Source organism: Budorcas taxicolor, chromosome 15, assembly GCF_023091745.1.
Source record: "Budorcas taxicolor isolate Tak-1 chromosome 15, Takin1.1, whole genome shotgun sequence".
Lineage (NCBI taxonomy): Eukaryota > Metazoa > Chordata > Mammalia > Artiodactyla > Bovidae > Budorcas > Budorcas taxicolor.
Window position 1 is genome coordinate 66,848,305 of NC_068924.1, and position 8,599 is coordinate 66,856,903.

The window sequence follows — 8,599 nt, forward strand, 5'->3', positions numbered from 1 at the left end:
CAGAATTGTCTGCCATTTTCCGGGAAACTTTTGCATCCTCTTTCACTTACTAAACACATTTGATATTCAAATTTTCATATTTTGCCCCAGAAATCAAGTTTAAACACTGGTTTAAGCATGTAAACCACATTATCTAATTGATGGAGGTTATAATTACCAAGAGGGAAAGGATGATCAATTAAATAAATACAATGCATTGTGATATCAGTTCAGTCACTCAGTCATGTCTGACTCTTTGCAACCCCGTGGACTGCAGCACACCAAGCTTCCCTCTCCATCACCAACTCCCAGAGCTTACTCAAACTCAAGTCCATTGAGTCAGTGATGCGCTTCAACCATCTCATCCTCTGTCGTCCTCTTCTCCTCCTGCCTTCACTCTTTCCCAGCATCAGAGTCTTTTCCAATTGTGACATAGTTAAGCATAAAAAATAGTAAGGAAATTAATGGAGTACAAGCGAATTGGCTACATAAGAACCTTTCCTTTAGTTGCCATTTGGACTGTATTCTTGAAATAGCCATAGAAATTCACCAGGAAATGAGAGACGGATGAATATGGGAAAATCTTTTAAGTAGACAGTCTTTTGCTATGTTTAGGAAAAGGTACCTGGAGTTTCAAAACTGATTTAAAGGATGAAATTCAGTAGGCATAAGGAAATGAAGTCTAATTAATGTCATTACATTTGTTCCATTGTAGTTGACTAAATGTATGTGAACATTAAATTCATTAATATATGAATGTTCTTAGACCAGTGACTAACACTCAGTGTTATATAAGTAATAATGCTATCATTATTAGTATTCTTATGAGTAGTAGATTTCTAGTTTTTGGTTCCTAATCTTTAAAAATAATCAAAGTGATTATTTAAAAAGCTACTCAAATTTTAACATAACTCATTCACATTGTCTTGTCTTCCTATTTTTTGAAAGTACCAAAGAATATAGTATTTCTCCATAAAAATGAAATATCTTCCCATTTATTTAAGTTTCTACTGCATAAATTCCATATAATGCTTTAACATTTCAGTTTTAAGTATGTTAAAACTGAATAAGCCATTTGAATATCATCTAGCAGTGAATATTGGATCAGTTTCAAAATTCTATTTGAATGCCACATGAGGAAGGGTAGTGAGAACAGATATTAAATATTCAATTAAAAAGATTTTGGAAGATAACCCTAATAAAGATGACAAAGGTATGATCAACACTCTCCCAGGAGATGCCTTTGAATTCTTTGCATTACTGCAGTCCACAGAAGAAAATGTCACTATGCTATTCTGAGCTTCATGTCATACGCAAATGTACATAGTTTCCAGTTACATTAACATAGGTTAAAGGGCAGTTTGATCACATGCTGCAAAGTTGCTTAAAAAAACTTAAATCAGACTCCTAAGGAATTGAGCTTGTGTTTTTGTGTGTGTGTGTGTGTGTATTTTTTTTTTTTTTTAATCTTAACCTCTTGTCAGCATGTTTTTACAGGAATTTTCCCAGACCATTAGTTTTATGGGTCATTGCCAAGTAGCATATTCAATCTTTTTACCATCTGGGACTATCTGAAGACAAGACAAGTGCAGGCTTACAGAATGAATTTGAATCCACATATATAATTTATGGTGCCTAAGAAGATTCTTGAGAGTCCCTTAGACTGCAAGGTGATCAAACCAGTCAATCCCAAAGGAAATCAACCTGGAATATTCATTGGAAGGATTGATGCTGAATCTGAAGCTACAATACATTAGCCACCTGATGTGAAGAGCTGATTCACTGGAAAAGACCATTATGCTAGGAAAGACTGAAGGCAAAAGGAGGAGGGCGCAGCCCAGGATGACATGTTTAAATAACATCACCGACTCAATGGATGTGAATCTGAGCAAACTGCAGAAGATTATGGAGGACAGAGGAGACTGGTGTGATGCAGTCCATGGGGTCACAGAGAGTTGGACATGACTTAGTGACTGAACAACAATATAATTCATATATTCAAAAGAGGGCTCACACTTTGAGAATTCCTGGGATGATTTTCCACAGAATTTGACATTCTGGAGAGAGCTCCTTCTTCATTCAAGATCGGCAATATTAAAGCTATCTAAGACACCCAGAATTTTCTGGCTAACCCTTCTGTCAACTTCAAACCTACCATGAGGTATTTTTAATGGCATTTACTGTTCACTTCTCCCTCAGTGCTTACACATTGCACTTGCTAACTAAGATGACAAAGCTGAAAGAGAAAGACTAAATAAAATTCTTACCAAATGCCTTATTTTTTCAATTTCTGTTTCTCATTATCTGGCTCTTTCAGTCTCACTCCTGGTTTCTACTCCTTATCCATAGTTTTCATATCCACCTCTACTTTGGCCTTCCGGAAGCCAATTTTTTTCTAAGATATCTAAATCCATCCAAATTCATTGCTTTTTTATATTACAGAGAATACCCACTCACTGATTTCAATGAAATTCAAGGAATTTATTTTTAGTTACTGTTGGTCAATATTTTCTCTAATTATATATACTGAGGTCTATAACTCTTTATGGTTACTTCTAGACTCTTCAGAACTCTTCTCTCTCCAGCTGAGCCACATTTCTTTTTATTTATTTGTGGCTGTGCCAGATCTGCATTACTGTGCAAGTGCTTCCGCTAGTTGTGGTGACTGGGGGCTACTCTCTAGTTGAGGTGGTGGGTTTCTCATTGAGTGGCTTCTCTTGTTACAGAGCAGGAGCTCCAAGGTGCATGGGCTTCAGTAGTTGTGGCTCCTGGGCACTAGAGCACAAGCCCAGTTGTTGTGTTGCATGGGCTTAGCTGCTCTGCAGCATCTGAGAACTTCCTGGATCAGGGATCAAGCCCGTGTTTCCTGCACTGACAGGCAGATTCTTCGCCACTGACCCACCAGGGGAGCTCTAACTTGCTTTTAGATATTAGAAAATAATAGACAAAAATATCTTGCCAGATAAATGGTTGAAAGAGACTGATAAATTAGTTGATCATTATTCAATTCAGTTCTACTCAGTCGCTCAGTCATGTCCGACTCTTTGTGACCCCATGAATTGCAGCACGCCAGGCTTCCCTGTCCATCACCAACTCCTGGAGTTCAATCAGACTCACGTCCATTGAGTTGGTGATGCCATCCAGCCATCTCATCCTCTGTCGGCCCCTTCTCCTCCTGCCCCCAATCCCTCCCAGCATCAGAGTCTTTTCCAATGAGACAGCTCTTCACATGAGGTGGTCAAAGTATTGGAGTTTCAGCTTTAGCATCAGTCCTTCCAAAGAACACCCAGGACTCATATCCTTTAGAATGGACTGGTTGGATATCCTTGCAGTCCAAGGGACTCTCAAGAGTCTTCTCCAACACCACAGTTCAAAAGCATCAATTCTTCGGCACTCAGCTTTCTTCACAGTCCAACTCTCACATCCATACATGACCACTGGTAAAACCATACCCTTGAATAGATAGACGTTTGCCTCTGCTTTTGAATATGCTATCTAGGTTGGTCATAACTTTCCTTCCATGGAGCTAGCATCTTTTAATTTCATGGCTGCAATCACAATCTGTGGATATTTTGGAGCCCCCGAAAATAAAGTCTGACACCGTTTCCCCATCTATTTCCCATGAAGTGATGGGACCAGATGCCATGGTCTTCATTTTCTGAATGTTGAGCTTTAAGCCAACATTTTCACTCTTCTCTTTCACTTTCATCAAGAGGCTTTTTAGTTCCTCTTTGCTTTCTGCCATAAGAGTGGTGTCATCTGCATATCCGAGGTTATTGATATTTCTCCCTGAAATCTTGATTCCAGCTTGTGCTTCTTCCTGCCCAGCATTTCTCATGATGTACTCTGCAGATAAGTTAAATAAGCAGGGTGACAATATACAGCCTTGATGTACTCCTTTTCCTATTTGGAACCAGTTTGTTGTTCCATGTCCAGTTCTAACTGTTGTTTCCTGACGTGCATATAGGTTTCTCAAGAGGCCAGTCAAGAAAACCTGATAATGGTCTTCGATTACCATGGTCTGGTATTCCCATCTCTTACAGTGTTTTCTACAGTTTATTGTGATCCACACAGTCAAAGGCTTTGGCATAGTCAATAAAGCAGAAGTAGATGTTTTTCTGGAACTCTCTTCCTTTTTCCATGATCCAGAGGATGTTGGCAATTTGATCTCTGGTTCCTCTGCCTTTTCTAAAACCAGCTTGAACATCTGGAAGTACACATTTCACATATTGCTGAGGCCTGGCTTGGAGAATTTTGAGCGTTACTTTACTAGCATGTGAGATGAGTGCAATTGTGTGGTAGTTTGAGCATTCTTTGGCATTGCCTTTTTTTTGGGATTGGAATGAAAACGGACCTTTTCCAGTCCTGTGGCCACTGCTGAGTTTTCCAAATTTGCTGGTATATTGAGTGTAGCACTTTCAAAGCATCATCTTTCAGGATTTGAAATAGCTCAACTGGAATTCCGTCACCTCCACTAGCTTTGTTCATAGTGATGCTTTCTAAGGCCCACTTGACTTCCCATTCCAGGATGTCTGGCTCTAGGTGAGTGATCACACCATTGTGATTATCTTGATCATGAAGAACTTTTTTGTACAGTTCTTCTGTGTATTCTTGCCACTTCTTCTTAATATCTTCTGCTTCTGTTAGGTCCATACCATTTCTGTCCTTTATTGAGTCCATCTTTGTATGAAATATCCCCTTGGTGTTTATAATTTTAGAACTAAAACCCCCAAAAGATGTTATTTTCATTATAGGGGACTGGAATACAAAAGTAGGAAGTCAAGAAACACCTGGGGTAACAGGCAAATTTGGCTTTGGAATACAGAATAATGCAGGGCAAAGGCTAATAGAGTTTTGCCAAGAGAACGCACTGGTCATACCAAACACCCTCTTCCAATAACACAAGAGGAGAGATAAGAAAGCCTTCCTCAGCAATCAATACAAAGAAATAGAGGCAAACAGCAGAATGGGAAAGACTAGAGATCTCTTCAAGAAAATTAGAGATACTAAGGAAACATTTCATGCAAAGATGATCATTATTACTACAACTAGAAAGTTTTAGAAATATCTTTTGGATGAAAATCCTCATACACACTGTTCTCTGAGGAGAAATTAAGATTCTAATGCAAAAGAAAAACAAACAAAATAAGATAATTATTATAAAAGAGGCTTAATTGCTCTGAAAATGTTGTCTCCTTGAAAAATATGGTTCAGTTCAGTTCAGTCACTCAGTCATGTCTGACTCTTTGTGACCCCATGGACTGCAGCACTCCAGGCCTCCCTGTCCATCAGCATCTCTCAGAGTTTACCCAAACGTATGTCCATTGAGTCGGTGATGTCATTCAACCATCTCATTCCCTGTTGGCCCCTTCTCCTCCCGCTTTCAATCTTTTCTTTCTTTCTTTCTTTCTTTTTTTTTACTTTATTTTACTTTACAATACTGTATTGGTTTTGCCATACATCAACATGAGTCTGCCATGGGTGTACACGTGTTCCCAATTCTGAACCCCCTCCAACCTCCCTCCCCATACCATCTCTCTGGGTCATCCCAGTGCACCAGCCCCAAGCATCCTGTATCCTGCATCGAACTTAGACTGGCGATTTGTTTCTTATATGATATTATATGTGTTTCAATGCCATTCTCCCAAATCATCCCACCATCTCCCTCTCCCTCTCCCACAGAGTCCAAAAGACTGTTATATACATCTGTGTCTCTTTTGATGTCTTGCAATCTTTTCCAGCATCAGGATCTTTTCAAATGAGTCAGCTCTTTGCATCAGGAAGCCAAAGTATTGCAGTTTCAACTTTAACATCAGTCCTTCCAAAGAACATGCAGGCCTGATCTCCTTTAGGATGGACTGGTCGGATCTCCTTGCAGCCCAAGAAATTTCAAGAGTTTTCTCCAACACCACAGTTGAAAAACATCAATTCTTTGGTGCTCAGTGTTCTTTATAGTTCAGCTCTCACATCCTTACATGACGACTAGAAAGACCATAGCTTTGACTAGATGGACCTTTGTTGGCAAAATAATGCTTCTGCTTTTTAATATACTATCTAAATTGGTCATAACTTTCCTTCCAAGGAGTAAGTGTCTTTTAATTTCATGGCTGCAGTTACCATCTGCAGTGATTTTGGAGCCCAGAAAAATAGTCTTTCACTGTTTCCACTGATTCCCCATCCATTTGCCCCGAAGTGATGGAACCAGATGCCATGATCCTAGTTTTCTGAATGTTGAGCTGTAAGCCTACTTTTTCACTCTTTTATTTCACTTTCATCAAGAGGCTGTTTAGTTCTTCTTCACTTTCTGCCATAAGGGTGATATCATCTGCATATCTGAGTTTATTGATATTTCTCCTGGCAATCTTGATTCCAGCTTGTGCTTCCTCCAGCCCAGCATTTCTCATGATGTACTTTCTAAAATACACACTGTAAACATGGTATACTATATAATAGATCACCTTAGTTTGCCTTAAAGTATCAAACTGGGATTTCATAATTATTTCTTTCAATTATAAAAGCAAAATAGTTCATGAAACATTTAATGTCACAGAAGTAGAAACTAGACAGTGTTCCATGTCTCAAATCCTTTTTAAAAATTTTTATCCTTTATTGTTCTCTGACAACAATCATTGTAGGCAGGGACCATGATCTGAACCCCACAGGATGACAAATAGATATTCTAAATCCTTTGTATCTGTTTTTTTGCAATTAGCCTGAATATTAGTGAGTCTCAGGTGACTCCTTTTCTCTCTCATAAGAAAGATTACCTTCCAAACCACTTAAGCATGACTTTGTATGATCAATAGGAAGACACTCTTTTGCTCAGAATACGATGAACTGTCTATAGAAGCAACCAAGAAATCATACTCATTTCCCCCCCACAAATGGAAACACAGAAATTTTGCCAGTGTAAACTTTTCCTTCTTTTTTTATAATAAGGTAAATATTTGTCTTTTGATAATCAGTCTTAACAACTCTAAAAATCCTAAGTATGTCTTAGGACATATATCATATATATAGCTGCTGATTGAAAAGCATTATAAAGTTACAGGAACCATTATTAACATAAGACAATTATATACAATTTTCCCTCTATTTTCCTGCATTTCTAGGAGAATTTTTATCTTTCCATTGAAGCACTGCATTACTGATGATTATATAATTTATGAGAACAACAAAATCTTCTGTTGATGGAACACTGTAATTAATAGGGAGTTAAACATCAAGGTTTTACTCTGCTAACAACATAGGATCTTTTGTTGTGGTATATTTGCATTTCCAAATATGTTGTCACTATTCATAATTTATGAGCCAAGTTAAGTTATGATTTAGCACTAAACTAACTCTAAAGGCTGTGTGTGTGTGCAACTCACTCATGTCTGACCCTTTGCAATCTCATGGACTATAGCCCACCAGGCTCCTCTGTCTATAGGATTTTTCCAGGCAAGAATACTGGAGTGGGTTGCCATGTCCTTCTGCAGGGGATTTTCCCAATCCAGGGATCAAACTTGCATTTCTTACATCTCCTGCATTGGTAGGTGGGTTCTTTACCACTGGTGCCACCTGGGAAGCAACTCTAAAGGCTACAAATATCTTATATACTCATAAAATGAGAAGACGAACTGACATGTTCCTAAGATCTTAAAAAAGCTGCTGAGATACACTGAATATGAATTTTTCACTAGGAAAGGAGAGTGAATTCATCATTAAACTCTCGTTTCCAAAATCTAAATTGATTAAAAAAAAGATGTAAAAGTTAAATATTTCTCTCTAATATGATCCTTTCCTACATTATTAAAGTATTAAAAATAATTGTGCTTATTATTATAATAATACTGGGAGTCCAAACACAATAAGTATCAATAGGTAAAAATTGCAATCTACATTTATTTAACTGAATGAGACAGAAGACAATAATTCCATAATAATTTATATAATTATTTGAACTATTTTATATTCTCCATAATGTAACAATGGTGATTATTTTCCTTCTACCTAACTCAATCCAATGCTCAGTAAGAAGTCCTTATATACGAGTGAGAATGAATTTTTGATCATAGCAGTGTTAGAAATGCAAGAGATCTTAAACACTATTTTATCTGAACCCTTCATTTTGCTCCTTAGAAAGCTGAGATCAAGAGGCTTTATCCAAGTGAAAACAGTGTTCAAACAAGCCCTTGCTTGAGGACTTGGTCTCAATGAGATCAACAATGGGTCATAGCTCATATCCTCTGAAATTCTTTCAAAAGAGAAGAATTTGGGATCAAGATGCAGGGAAATTAAAAAAGAAAAAGTATAAGTAATTGGTCATCAAAAACTATGAGTTTCAATTTAGTAACTGGTCTCATATCATAGTCCATTTATAGCTCATATACTCTAAAATTCTTTCAAAAGAGAACAGTTTGGGATGAGAATACAGAGAAATAAAAACAGAAAACAGTACAAGCAATTGGTCATCAGAAACTATAATTTTCAATGTAACAATTGATCTCATATCATAGTCCATGTAAAGCTCATATTCTCTGAAATTCTTTCCAAAGAGAAGAGCTTGGGATGAGAATGCAGGGAAATTAAAAAAAAAAAAAAAAAGAAAAACAGTCCAACCAATTGGTCATCAAAA